At 41.2% G+C, this 12613-nt stretch overlaps 1 pseudogene across 1 annotated transcript in view; it reads left to right on the forward strand.

Moving 5' to 3' along the window:
* The window catches only part of LOC148436299 (uncharacterized), a 44690-nt pseudogene that overhangs the window by 3989 nt on the left and 28088 nt on the right, over positions 1–12613 (forward strand). The window contains exon 6 of the transcript XR_015876473.1: positions 42–702. The product of XR_015876473.1 is annotated as an uncharacterized LOC148436299 (transcript). The remainder of the gene's footprint in view (positions 1–41; positions 703–12613) is intronic.

Consider the following 12613-nt stretch of genomic DNA (forward strand, 5'->3'; position numbering starts at 1 on the left):
CTCTCCAGGAGAAAACCCCTTTACTCATAGTGCAGATATATAATCTGATCCTTCTAACCATGAAGATTATCTTGGTTGCATTACAAATAGTTCAGATCACACAAGTGTTAAACAATTTTCATGTTCTGAATGTGGGAAAGGTTTTACAAAGCAGATCAGTCTTTCTAAACATCAGAAGAGAGTACACGCAACTGAAAGGCCTTTTCTGTGTTCTGAGTGCGGGAAATGTTTTATAATGAGAGGAGATCTTACTAGACATACAAAGATTCACAAAAGTGAGAGAGCATATTCATGTTCTGTGTGTGGGAAATGTTTTATAGATAAACCACATCTTGTTACACATCAGAGAATTCATACAGGTGAGAAACCTTTTTTATGTTCTGAGTGTGGGAAATGTTTTAAACAGAAATCACATCTTGTTACACATAAAAGAAGTCACAGAGGTGAGAAACAGTTTTCATGCTCTGAGTGTGGGAAATGTTTTATAGATAAATCAAGTCTTGTTAGACATCAGAGAAGTCATACAGGTGAGAAACCGTTTTCATGCTCTGAGTGTGGGAAATGTTTTATAGATAAATCAAGTCTTTTTAGACATCTGAGAAGTCACACAGGTGAGAAGCCATTTCCATGTCCTGAGTGTGGGAAATGTTTTACACAGAAATCAGATCTTGTTACACATAAGAGAAGACACACAGGTGATCAGCCATTTTCATGTTCTCAGTGTGGGAAAGGTTTTACTAAGCAGAAGAGTCGTTCTATGCATCAGAAGAGAGTTCACGCAGCTGGAAGGCCTTTTCCGTGTTGTGAGTGATGGAAATGGTTTATAATCAGAGGTGCTTTTACTAGACAAACAAAGATTCACACAGGTGAGAGACCATTTCCATGTCCTGAGTGTGGGAAATGTTTTACAATGAAATAGAAATTGCAGCGATATTTGCAGTACTGTAATATCATTGGGAATTATCAGAACAAGCATAAATACAATGTTAGCCTAGATTGTTGTCCCTGCTTGATGAAGGATAAATTACATTTACATTATCACACTATGGGCCTGATTCAGCAGCAGAAGCAAATGTAGCTGCAGTCTCTTACAGATCGCAGGTGCTAATATATGCTAATGCCGAGGCACAGCCGCCATAACCACGCCCACTGCTGCATTCTCATTGTTCAATGTCGCACTCCCGTGTAATCATCGGTACCATCGGCGCATATCAAGTAGTCACGCAGCATTTACATCAGGTCTGACCAGCCGCAAACACTGCAGCTCTCTTGACACGCAGAGAGGTCTCATGCTACAGCTGCCATCGTTATGGCTAATTTATGCCCATGACATGGCGATCACATGGACAGACACGCCTGCAGTTTTCTGTCCACCCCCCTGTTCCCTCTGTGCGTCCGTATTTGCAATGTGATCGCTGTGTGTGCGCAGTGACTTATATCTAGGCATGATGGCAAATATTCGCTCTATCTGTGTAACTATCGTTATCATGTGTCTACGGGTGACTCAGCTCCTATATACTAATATATTACACTTTATTATATATCCACACGGATGTTACCAACATAGAGCTCCAACAGGTACCTCATGTAATGGCTTTCAGTTTCCTTATTCTATCAGATCAGAGGTTCTCAAACTTCTCTTATTACAGGACGGGTATTAAGGATATCCATTCTTGAGCAGTTGGCTTATTTAGTGCCTCAGTCAGTTTGAATTAACCATTTGGACTCAAGCATGGATATCCTTACACCCTTGACTGTATAGCGTAGTTTGGAAGCTCTGGATTATATTATTATTGTGCTATTAGCCTATTTGTGTAATAACAAGACCACATGATGTAATATAGGGACATAACTAATCTGTCATCATTACCATTTACAGATTGTCCTTCGTATGTCCTGCACTGTCACCTCCCACAGTGGTGTCACCACCAGTAATGTGCAGGGTCAGGAGATGAAGATTATTTGGTAGTGAGGAAATCACAGAAAGGACAATACAAGCTTTGTTATACACCTACAAATATGTGAGATAAAGAGTTTGGTAACAAGTAAGAAAACCAAACGCAGCACGAACCTGTCTGACGTCCATGTGGGGTAACACAGCTGCGTGTGGCGCTTGTTTGTTAGTATTTACCACATTGTTTGACCTGAGTGATTTTGTACATTGTGAGTAAAGCTGGAATAGTGACCAGTTGTCCTCTCGGTGGTGCACATGTTTTGTGAAGGCCTAGGTGTAAGAGCTAGTGATTTGCTGTAAGACGGGATTTAGTGGAAACACTGATATTACCAGAGATGTCACAAGGAAGTATAGAGGTTTCTGCATGGAGGGTGAGCTGTGTCTCACGGGCTGGTCACACTAGGCCACTGTTGGCAGGAGAATATAATATAGACATGGGGACAGCTATACTTTGCAGCAACTATATATACATGGGAAATATAACAACACATAAGATGTTTAATAAAATGCATCACGTATAAATGAGATGCAATATCACTGATATAAGTGGAATTTCAGTAGCAGCTCAGAGAGAAGCGATTCTCTACCGCATCAGGGAGAAACTAGATACATTGTATCAAAACAAATAGACAGTCTGTCGAGTAAATAAGATACCTAGTAACAACTATACACACTGAGCCCAATACAGAGAGCCAGATATATCTCCATGCAGATGTATAACACTGAGCCCAATACAGAGAGCCAGAGATAAACTCCATGCAAATGTATAACACTGAGCCCAATACAGAGAGCCAGCGATAAACTCCATGCAAATGTATAACACTGAGCCCAATACAGAGAGCCAGAGATATCTCCATGCAAATGTATAACACTGAGCACAATACAGAGAGCCAGATATATCTCCATGCAAAAGAATAACACTGAGCCCAATACAGAGAGCCAGCGATAAACTCCATGCAAATGTATAACACTGAGCCCAATACAGAGAGCCAGCGATAAACTCCATGCAAATGTATAACACTGAGCCCAATACAGAGAGCCAGCGATAAACTCCATGCACATGTATAACACTGATCCCAATACAGAGAGTCAGAGATAACACCATGCAAATATATAACACTGAGCACAATACAGAGAGCCAGATATATCTCCATGCACATGTATAACACTGAGCCCAATACAGAGAGCCAGCGATATCTCCATGCAAATGTATAACACTGAGCCCAATACAGAGAGCCAGAGATATCTCCATGCAAATGTATAACACTGAGCCCAATACAGAGAGCCAGAGATATCTCCATGCAAATGAATAACAGGGACCCCAATACAGAGAGCCAGAGATATCTCCATGCAAATGTAGAACACTGAGCCCAATATAGGGAGCCAGAGATATCTCCATGCAAATGAATAACAGGGACCCCAATACAGAGAGCCAGAGATATCTCCATGCAAATGTATAACACTAAGCCCAATACAGAAAGCCAGAGATATCTCCATGCAAATGTATAACACTGAGCTCAATACAGAGAGCCAGATATATCTCCATGCAAATGTATAACACTGAGCCCAATACAGAGAGCCAGAGAGATCTCCATGCAAATGAATAACACTGAGCCCAATACAGAGAGCCAGATATATCTCCATGCAAATGTATAACACTGGCCCAATACAGAGAGCCAGATATATCTCCATGCAAATGAATAACACTGAGCCCAATACAGAGAGCCAGATATATCTCCATGCAAATGTATAACACTGGCCCAATACAGAGAGCCAGAGATATCTCCATGCAAATGTATAACACTGAGCCCAATACAGAGAGCCAGAGATATCTCCATGCAAATGAATAACACTGAAAGTCACTGATAAAGATATATTATTTTAGGTCTCTTTAAAGGGTAGAATAATCAATTTAGAGACTTATGCTCTTTATTGAGGGTATATTATAAGTAAATAAAATATTAAGCACGGATATGAAATAATTATATAGGGAGTAATACATAGCCCTCATCAACTAGATTAAGAGAATAAATAACACCTCATAAGAAATCAGTTGATTGTCAGTAAATCTCTTATAGGAAGTACTAATAACAAGGAACGTGAGGGCTCTCCTCCCAAGTGGAAGATTTTATACACTATTTCTATCTATATACACAACTATCATTTTAATATTTCGCTGCTATTTGGAAACTTATTTTAAGTGATAATATAAATAAAAGTTATGTTTTAGTTTAACACATGAATACATTGGACAGATAATACAGTATATGTATATAACTAGGGGGTAAGTGCACTAAAGTAGAAAACCTCTTTTTCTTTGCAGTAAATAAATAAAGGGGCATTAGTGGCCCTCCTGTATGACACCAGGATCCATGTGAAGGAATAATAGGTACCAAGCAATACAATACAATATAACGGTGATTATCCCCATCACGTATATAATTACAGGATAAGTGAGTGACTAGTACAAGCCGAGGTCAGGGCCACAGAAGAACAGACATAAGCCGGGTCACTATTGGTCAGTCAGACATAAGCCGGGTCACTATTGGTCAGTCAGACATAAGCCGGGTCAGTATTGGTCAGACAATTACTATGACTCATTCAGAACTGGATATAAACTGACATAAAGCTGTATTACTCTGTCACTTTAGGTACCGGTGATTATAGGTATATATTGGGGTGATTATAGCTATATATTGGGGTTACACCAGCTCTTTGTATACACAGGTTCTTGTTATGCAGTTTTTATTGTCCTGTTTTTTAGATTTATCCTAACTTTGCTTTTAGTATCTTTATACTGTGACTGTCTTAGTATCCATTTCTCATACCCAAACAAGAAAGGTTTTGTCTTACACGTGTGCCCCTCTCTCCTGTCTCCTGTCACTGTGACACCGCTCTGGTGTTGGGGATTTGCTCTCTGATGGGCACCTGCATGGATACACTGGCCTGTCCTGTTATTACCTCCTATCATGGTATATATCAGCATTATGTTAGTACATATGTATTAGATAATATGTCATCTCTATTGTATGTGTGCCATGGAGGGAATTACAGCACTGTGCGAGTATCATATCCTGCAGCTTATAATACATGAGTAATACAGAAATGACACATTGTACACAAGCCATGAATAATAACAGGAATTGCTCTGTATGAGTAACTGGACGTTACAGGACTATTATGTGCAGGATGTTACTCTCATCATTAATGTAAGGACCATATTATACCAAAGAGAGAAAGCCAGGACAGCTATTCCTCATGGATGGCTCCTAATACGTACAGACCCCACCTGATGGAAAATGCCAGGATGCTGCACATCTCTGAGCGTTGGATGTATGATCTGTTATCTATATACAGGTGCACAGCACAGCGTCACTGCACCAGTATGCCGGGAGCCTCACATCATTACTCTGTACTGTTACCTAGCTGTATCCATGTCAGTCTTGTCTGATCATAGTTGTAATGGAGTTATATGAGCTGACATACTCTGTGCTGCTTTTACCATTATGTTTAAGTTACAGATTCCTATCTCCATCCACTTTATCTGCTGCTTGTGGGTTTGCAGGATACAGCAGCTGCTCATTTTATAATCTGAGTTTCTTGCACTATTCTAGCAGCAAAACATTCACATAATATTATAGTAATCTGTAGTATTAAATATTCAATAAATAACATTCCAAGTGTTACTACAGGAGGAAACTATATTCTTGTAAACTTGCAATAAAATGACTCTGATGTAGAAAATTCTGTCACTGCTGTGTTTAGTGATAACTTGTGTATAAAGGAGAAAGCGAGGTGTGGGGGGGATGAGGGAGACACCTGTAACCATTATTATATTGGGATGTAATCAGCAGCCCTGCAGTAAGATGCTGGCGCTCAGCATCCCAGCACCGGAATCCTGACTTCTGACATCCTGATGGTAAGTATTAGGTAAGGTACTAGGTTGAGGGTTAGGCTGCAGGGGGGGGGGATTAGGGTACTTCCCTCTAGGCATCCGAACCATCAGTATTCCATCCCCAACCTATTATATTAATACTAGTGTAGTGTATAGTATAGTAATGCCGGGGTCCCCGTGTAGTCTATAATATGGTAATACCGGGGTCCCCGTGTAGTGTATAGTATGGTAATACCGGGGTTCCCGTGTAGTGTATAGTATGGTAATACCGGGGTTCCCGTGTAGTGTATAGTATGGTAATACCGGGGCTTCCGTGTAGTGTATAGTATTACCGGAGTTCCCCTGTAGTGTATAGTATGGTAATACCGGGGTTCCCCTATAGTGTATAGTATGGTAATACCGGGTTTCCCGTGTAGTGTATAGTATAGTAATACCGGGGTTCCCGTGTAGTGTATAATAGTAATATCGGGGTTCCCGTGTAGTGTATAGTATGGTAATACCGGGGTTCCCGTGTAGTGTATAGTATGGTAATACCGGGGCTTCCGTGTAGTGTATAGTATTACCGGGGTTCCCCTGTAGTGTATAGTATGGTAATACCGGGGTTCCCCTATAGTGTATAGTATGGTAATACCGGGTTTCCCGTGTAGTGTATAGTATAGTAATACCGGGGTTCCCGTGTAGTGTATAATATAGTAATATCGGGGTTCCCGTGTAGTGTATAGCATGGTAATACCGGGGTTCCCGTATAATGTATAGTATGGTAATACCGGGGTTCCCGTGTAGTGTATATTATGGTAATATCGGGGTTCCCGTCTATAGTATGGTAATACCGGGGTTCCCCTGTAGTGTATAGTATGGTAATACCGGGTTTCCGTGTAGTGTATAGTAATACCAGGGTTCCCGTGTAGTGTATAGTATAGTAATTCCAGGGTTCCCGTGTAGTGTATAGTATAGTAATACCAGGGTTCCCATGTAGTCTATAGTATAGTAATATCAGGGTTGCCATGTAGTGTATGGTATAGTAATAACGGGTTCCCGTATAGTATAGTAATACCAGGGTTCCCGTGTAGTGTACAGTATTGTAATACTGGGGTTCCCGTGTAGTGTATAGTAATATCAGTGTTCCCGTGTAGTGCATAGTATAGTAATACCGGGGTTCCCGTGTAGTGTATAGTATATGGCAGAGGTTCCCAAACTTTTTTGAATCAAGGCGCCCTAGAATAACAGCATTGTTTTCATGGCACCCCTGGGCCAAATGTTTGTTATTGAGAAATGTTGTAAAGTAGTAAAGTGAAGTAAATTGTGCTTACCTGTCATCTTTAGGGTCAGTTATGTGGTGTTGGACAGGTTTGCAATTCTGTTTGTCCACATATTTACATTACATTGACCATAAATAATTTTATTTGGTGCTGGACCACCAACTTGAGGCACCCCTGCAAGTGTCCCGTTGCACCCCAGGGTACCGTGGCGCACAGTTTGGGAACCACTGGTATATGGTATTGTTCAGCAATGAAGAAATGTATAACATGGGAGAATCTACCACATGTGATCCATAACAGCCCATATGTGGGATCATGTAATGGGTACAAGGACCTGTGTATGAGCCTATCTGATGGGTCACAGCGTCTCCCTATGTCAGTAATGTGTCTGCTCTATGTCAGTCATACAGATATAATAGGACAGTTCCCCCTTATTCATGGACTAATGTACCTGCCCCTCTGCACATTCCCCAGGTTTGGTCTGAGGATGAGGAGGATGCTGGGAATTGTCACTGGAACCATCTCTGGTAAATCATCTCCACATTTTCTCAGATGACAACTTAGATACTTTTACCGATGTCTGTATTACAGTAAGAATTGGACATGAAGAAAACATTGATAGAGCCGATGTATTTAGCTTTGGTCACAGAACATTTAGTTTTAAACATTGGTTACAATATATCAGTGTGTTCTTATGTCTCTACACAAGACTCTTCATGGTTACGGAAGGACGGGCTGAGCTGACCCACCACCTCCTAGTAATGGTAGGCTGGCTGTTACTGTGCTTCATGCTCAGCAGTGATCACACACTGCTCCACCACCTGTGACACCCATGTGACTGCCCTGACAGACTGAGCTTAGCCAATCAGCAGTGCCCTCTGTCATTGCCAGGCAGAGGTTCTCTATAGTGACATACTGAGTGTTACCACCACGTCATAGACACCTGAACGCCGCTCAAGCTGCGTGTCTGGTGGAAGAGTCTCTGGAGTAAGTGGGGGATGGTCAGGCTGCGGGAGTCAGTCACCGCGAGCCAACATCGGAACTGAATTGTCAATGGTGAGGAAACATTGGAACCACAGCCTTGTTGGGTAAACCATCGAACATTAGAACCAAGCAATCGGTGTGATCTGGCCACATGTATAATGCTGACATGAGAATGATGACATTAGCCATGTTGATAGTCATGTAGAGCTGTAGAAAGTCGCCATATTCTCCCTGGTGGCCCAGCAGCTACTTACCTGCTCCTGATGACTACAGCTGCTTCTGTGTCCCGCCAGTCATGTGACTTCACACCTGGGATCCTCCAGCATTCCAGTAAGTATCCTGCTAATCCTCCATATAGTGCCAAACTCTACCCCCTCACAGCCTAACCTTATCCCACACAGCCTAACCCTATCCCTCACAACCTAACACTATCCCCCACAGCTTAACCCTATCCCCCACAGCCTAACCTTATCCCCCACACAGCCTAACACTACCACCACAGCTTAACCTTATCCCTCACAGCTAAACCTTAACCCCTCACAGCTAAACCCTAACCCCCAGACACACTTCCTCCCCACAGATTAACCCTACCCCCACAGTCAGCCTCATGCCCACAGACTAACCCAATCCCCTCACAACTTAACCCTACCCCCCCACGGATTCACCATAACCCCCCAAAGCCTAAGCCTTCCACCCACAGCCAAATTCTATCCCCCACAGCTTAACTCTAACCCCCCAAAAGTCTCGCACCCACAGCCTAACCTTAGTTATTACATTTCCCTGTATAGACTATGAAATAAATTCTAGGCATTGTCCTCAGTAGCATATGAATAACAGTAACTAATATTGCCCAATACTTTTATTCTACGCAATCCCAATACCATATTCTTACCCCAATAGTGCAAATGTTATTCATAGCAAATTTAAAAAAAAATGAAAGATATCTTCAATGTTTAAATATACTAATATACTGCTGTTACACTGACACATATTCATTACCCATTATCATTAAGGATAAAATGAGTACAGAAAGTGTGTGCGTGCGTGTAAGCATGTGTGTGTATGTATGTGCTGTAATAGGATCGGGGTAGGAGGTCCCTCTCCTAGGGTAGATGGACATCTCAAATCACACACCTGCCAGGAAACAACACACCAGTCCAGGGTTTTCATGCAAGCTAGCTGCAGCTAGTATTTATTGTGTAGTATAAAAATGTAAAACAAAAATAAATCTTAGCCCATCTGGGCACTAACTAGACAATAAATTCCCTCTCTCAAAGTGGTAGGGCCAACTGCCTTAACCACCAACATAGGTATATGCACAGTACTTACGAGTGGTTCATCACAGTGTCTCTTTACGAGACTGACTGCTCTCCCAGGTGTGAGACCCTGAGCCAAACCCTGACACAGCCATTAGCCTCTCACAGCTGCAGTCACTAATTAGCCTGCTCTTAGGGTGGAGGCCTCAACACCTGAACCTGCCTTGCGGATGGAGCCCTCCCTTTTCTCTCACATCCACATCCCCAGGACCCATTATCTGGCTTTTACTTAAAGCCCAAACTCTAATCAATCAAGCAGACACAGACATATCCTGGGGGTTTAATACACATAGGTCAGAAATCTTGGACACACATATATGCCATTTATCACTTTACCAGTGCTTCTCTCACAGTATATACACTCTCTAATGATATGTAACAATGTACATTGTACTCAAACATTGTTCAAATTAGTTCACTGTAACTTGCAGGAAACTAGTATAAGAAATCTGGGGTTCCTGCTATTTATACTTTATTACAGATTATATACAATGCAGACAGCCTCCCCTCCCCCACCCTTATCTGCAGCTGCCTGACCCCCTCTCCCTTCATCAGGGTCAGGCAGCTGTCTCCTATCACTCAGTCACAGTGGCCTCCGAGTCTTGCTGGTGCTGATGTCACTGTCACTGTGACGCTCCTCCTCATCACTCTTCTCCAGTAGCAAACTATTACTGAGCACACACAGAGCGCTCCTGTGCAGTGACATCATCATGTGCAGTGACATCACCATGTGAGTTAGCAGCTGAATGCCCAGTGATTGAGGTGGGGAGGTGGAGCTTGGGAGCTACTAGGCAGACTCCTCCCAGTCCAGGATGCGTATGCAAAAGTGAGGTACGCCATCATCACTGACTGCTAATACCAGTAACATTACTTATACCAGCTAATGATACCTGTATATGAGAGGCAGAGTATGCATAGTGGTGAGTACAGTACTGATAACGCCAGAATATGTGACCGTACATATTTCTTCAGCAATTCACGAATATATGCATGCTTATGTCTTTCATTATTTTCATTGCAAAAGTATATAGAAATGATTCAGAATATATATATTAGTTGTAAGTTGCGGAGGACCGACATGTGTCGAATGGCCTCAGGCCTAGAGATGAGGTCTACCCTCTCTCTAAAGTAGGCAGGTGTGTGTCTGAAGCAACAGTTATTATTGTTTAATATTGTATAATCTAACGGTATAAGTGTTATTACAGAAATAGGTATAAATCAGAACTGTGGAAAACTATTTCTTTACTAGCCAAGACAGAATCATGGGTTAGTTGAGTATGAACAGACTAGAAGACAGTAGGTCCCAGATCCGTATAAACAAGAAGGGAGCTAATCAGGACAGCCTTGGCCTATATGCGGTCACCAGTATTTTGAGAACATAGAAAGGAGATTATAGGTTTTGTTATGATTAAAACATATAATCAGTGAAATGTTTAGTGCGCATGAATATTGAATTAATTAATATTCGCCATTTTAGAATATGTCAGTAGCAGAGAGAAAAAAGTATAAAAGATTGATCAAAAAGGGGAGGGGTCAGTCAGTCGGGCTGAGCAGGAGAGATCGTAGGTCGTGAGAGTGGCGGGGCGCTGGGCTGTAAGTATAAACAGGGCTGGCTGTCACCTTGTGTATCTCTGCTAGGCATTGCACATAATCATTTTCTCACTGTTGCTGTACTTGTTGTTATTTATGTTGTAAGTCTGCTTTGTCATTAATACCATAATACATGTAGAATTCATTTGCTTTTAGAGTAAAACATTGTCATTTATTTTAAAGTTGGTATTGGTGTGAATTATTCCATTTCTTCTTATAATAAGTAAGGTTTAAAAATAATATCCAAAACACCTCGCGGTTATCAATCTTGGAGGCCCCAGCGAGATACACCTGTTGGCGCCCTCCGTATCGGTGATTATGAGAGAGAGCGCACGGCAGTGAGTTATTTTGCTCATTAGATAATTTTTATTTTTAAAACGTGCAGTTTTTTGTTTTTCTCTTTCCCACAGTCTTTGATATCGTGGTAAGTTTAAATTGTGCTGTATTGAATTGTTTTGGAATTATTTTGTTTTGGTAGGATTTGTTTCTCAAAATAAGGTTTTTCTCCATTGTGTAGTTTGTATAAGAAAGATTTGTATTTTGGAGAAATGGCGTTAGGAGGGATTCTCCCCTCCTTTTCTGGTCTGGGCAGTGTGCCCAATAGATAGGGAAGGTAAATGGTATTTGCTGAGGGTTTTTTCTTCTCCTTCCCCGTGCACTGAAATATGTTGAGTGTAGAATAGAGAGGATTTTTAAATTTGCAAGTTAAGTGATTTTCTTGGCATGTTTGTTAGTTGAGATATCTATTTCTGAAATTATTGGTAGCTCACTCTGAGAAATTTTTATTTTTTTGCGCAAACCAGTTTTTTGTTTATTTTCTTCATTTTTTCTTCCTTCCCTGCTCTGTATGAAAGAGTGACGTATGATTGGTTGAAAGACGTATGTTTGGGTAATTGGCTGACCTTCACGGCAGCAGGGTCTGGAATGAAGCCCACCCGAGTATCGCTTACGGCTTCCGTTTGGAGTTGGGGTTAGATTAGGGTCTTGTGACAAAAAAAAAAAAACAGGCAGCAGTGTATGCAATTTGTGTGAGTGAACTATAACTCTTTTTCTTAAAAAAAAAAAAAAAAAAAGGTTGTGCATACTGTCTTTTACCTTTCCTCATTCTTCTGTCTTTCTCTTTCATTAATAGGGACCCCTGATTAGGTGGTAGATGTGTCTTAATTGTGCATGTGTTGCTGTGTTAGAGTTAGTAAAGGATTTGATTACCATAGATGAGTTTTTCCTAATATTTTATGACATATGCAATGTTGTTTTGTTTTTTTGGAAATTGAGGTTTGAGGATTTCGATCCAATAGTGTTGTTAGAGAGTGATTTGTCATTTTGGTTTTTGGTTGTTGTTTGTTTTCTGGTTTCCAGAAATTTGAAATTGTATTTGAGTAATTTTTCCCAGATATTAGGGGGAGTATTGTTGAGTATTTTTGGTAGTTGGTTTTGTGGTTATAAAGAGGAAATTTTTTTTGTCAGCAGGGGGTTAGGACGAGAGGCATTTGGTGAGCTAGCATTTCCCATTTTCCCCTGTAGTATGCCTTGTATGAGAAGTGGAGTAGAGAGGCATGAATCTGGTTATGTGAATTGCGGGGTAAATATTGTAAACAAAGAGAGAAATCCACGT

Source organism: Taudactylus pleione, unplaced genomic scaffold (genome assembly GCF_031769625.1).
Source record: "Taudactylus pleione unplaced genomic scaffold, aTauple2 ptg001839l, whole genome shotgun sequence".
Lineage (NCBI taxonomy): Eukaryota > Metazoa > Chordata > Amphibia > Anura > Myobatrachidae > Taudactylus > Taudactylus pleione.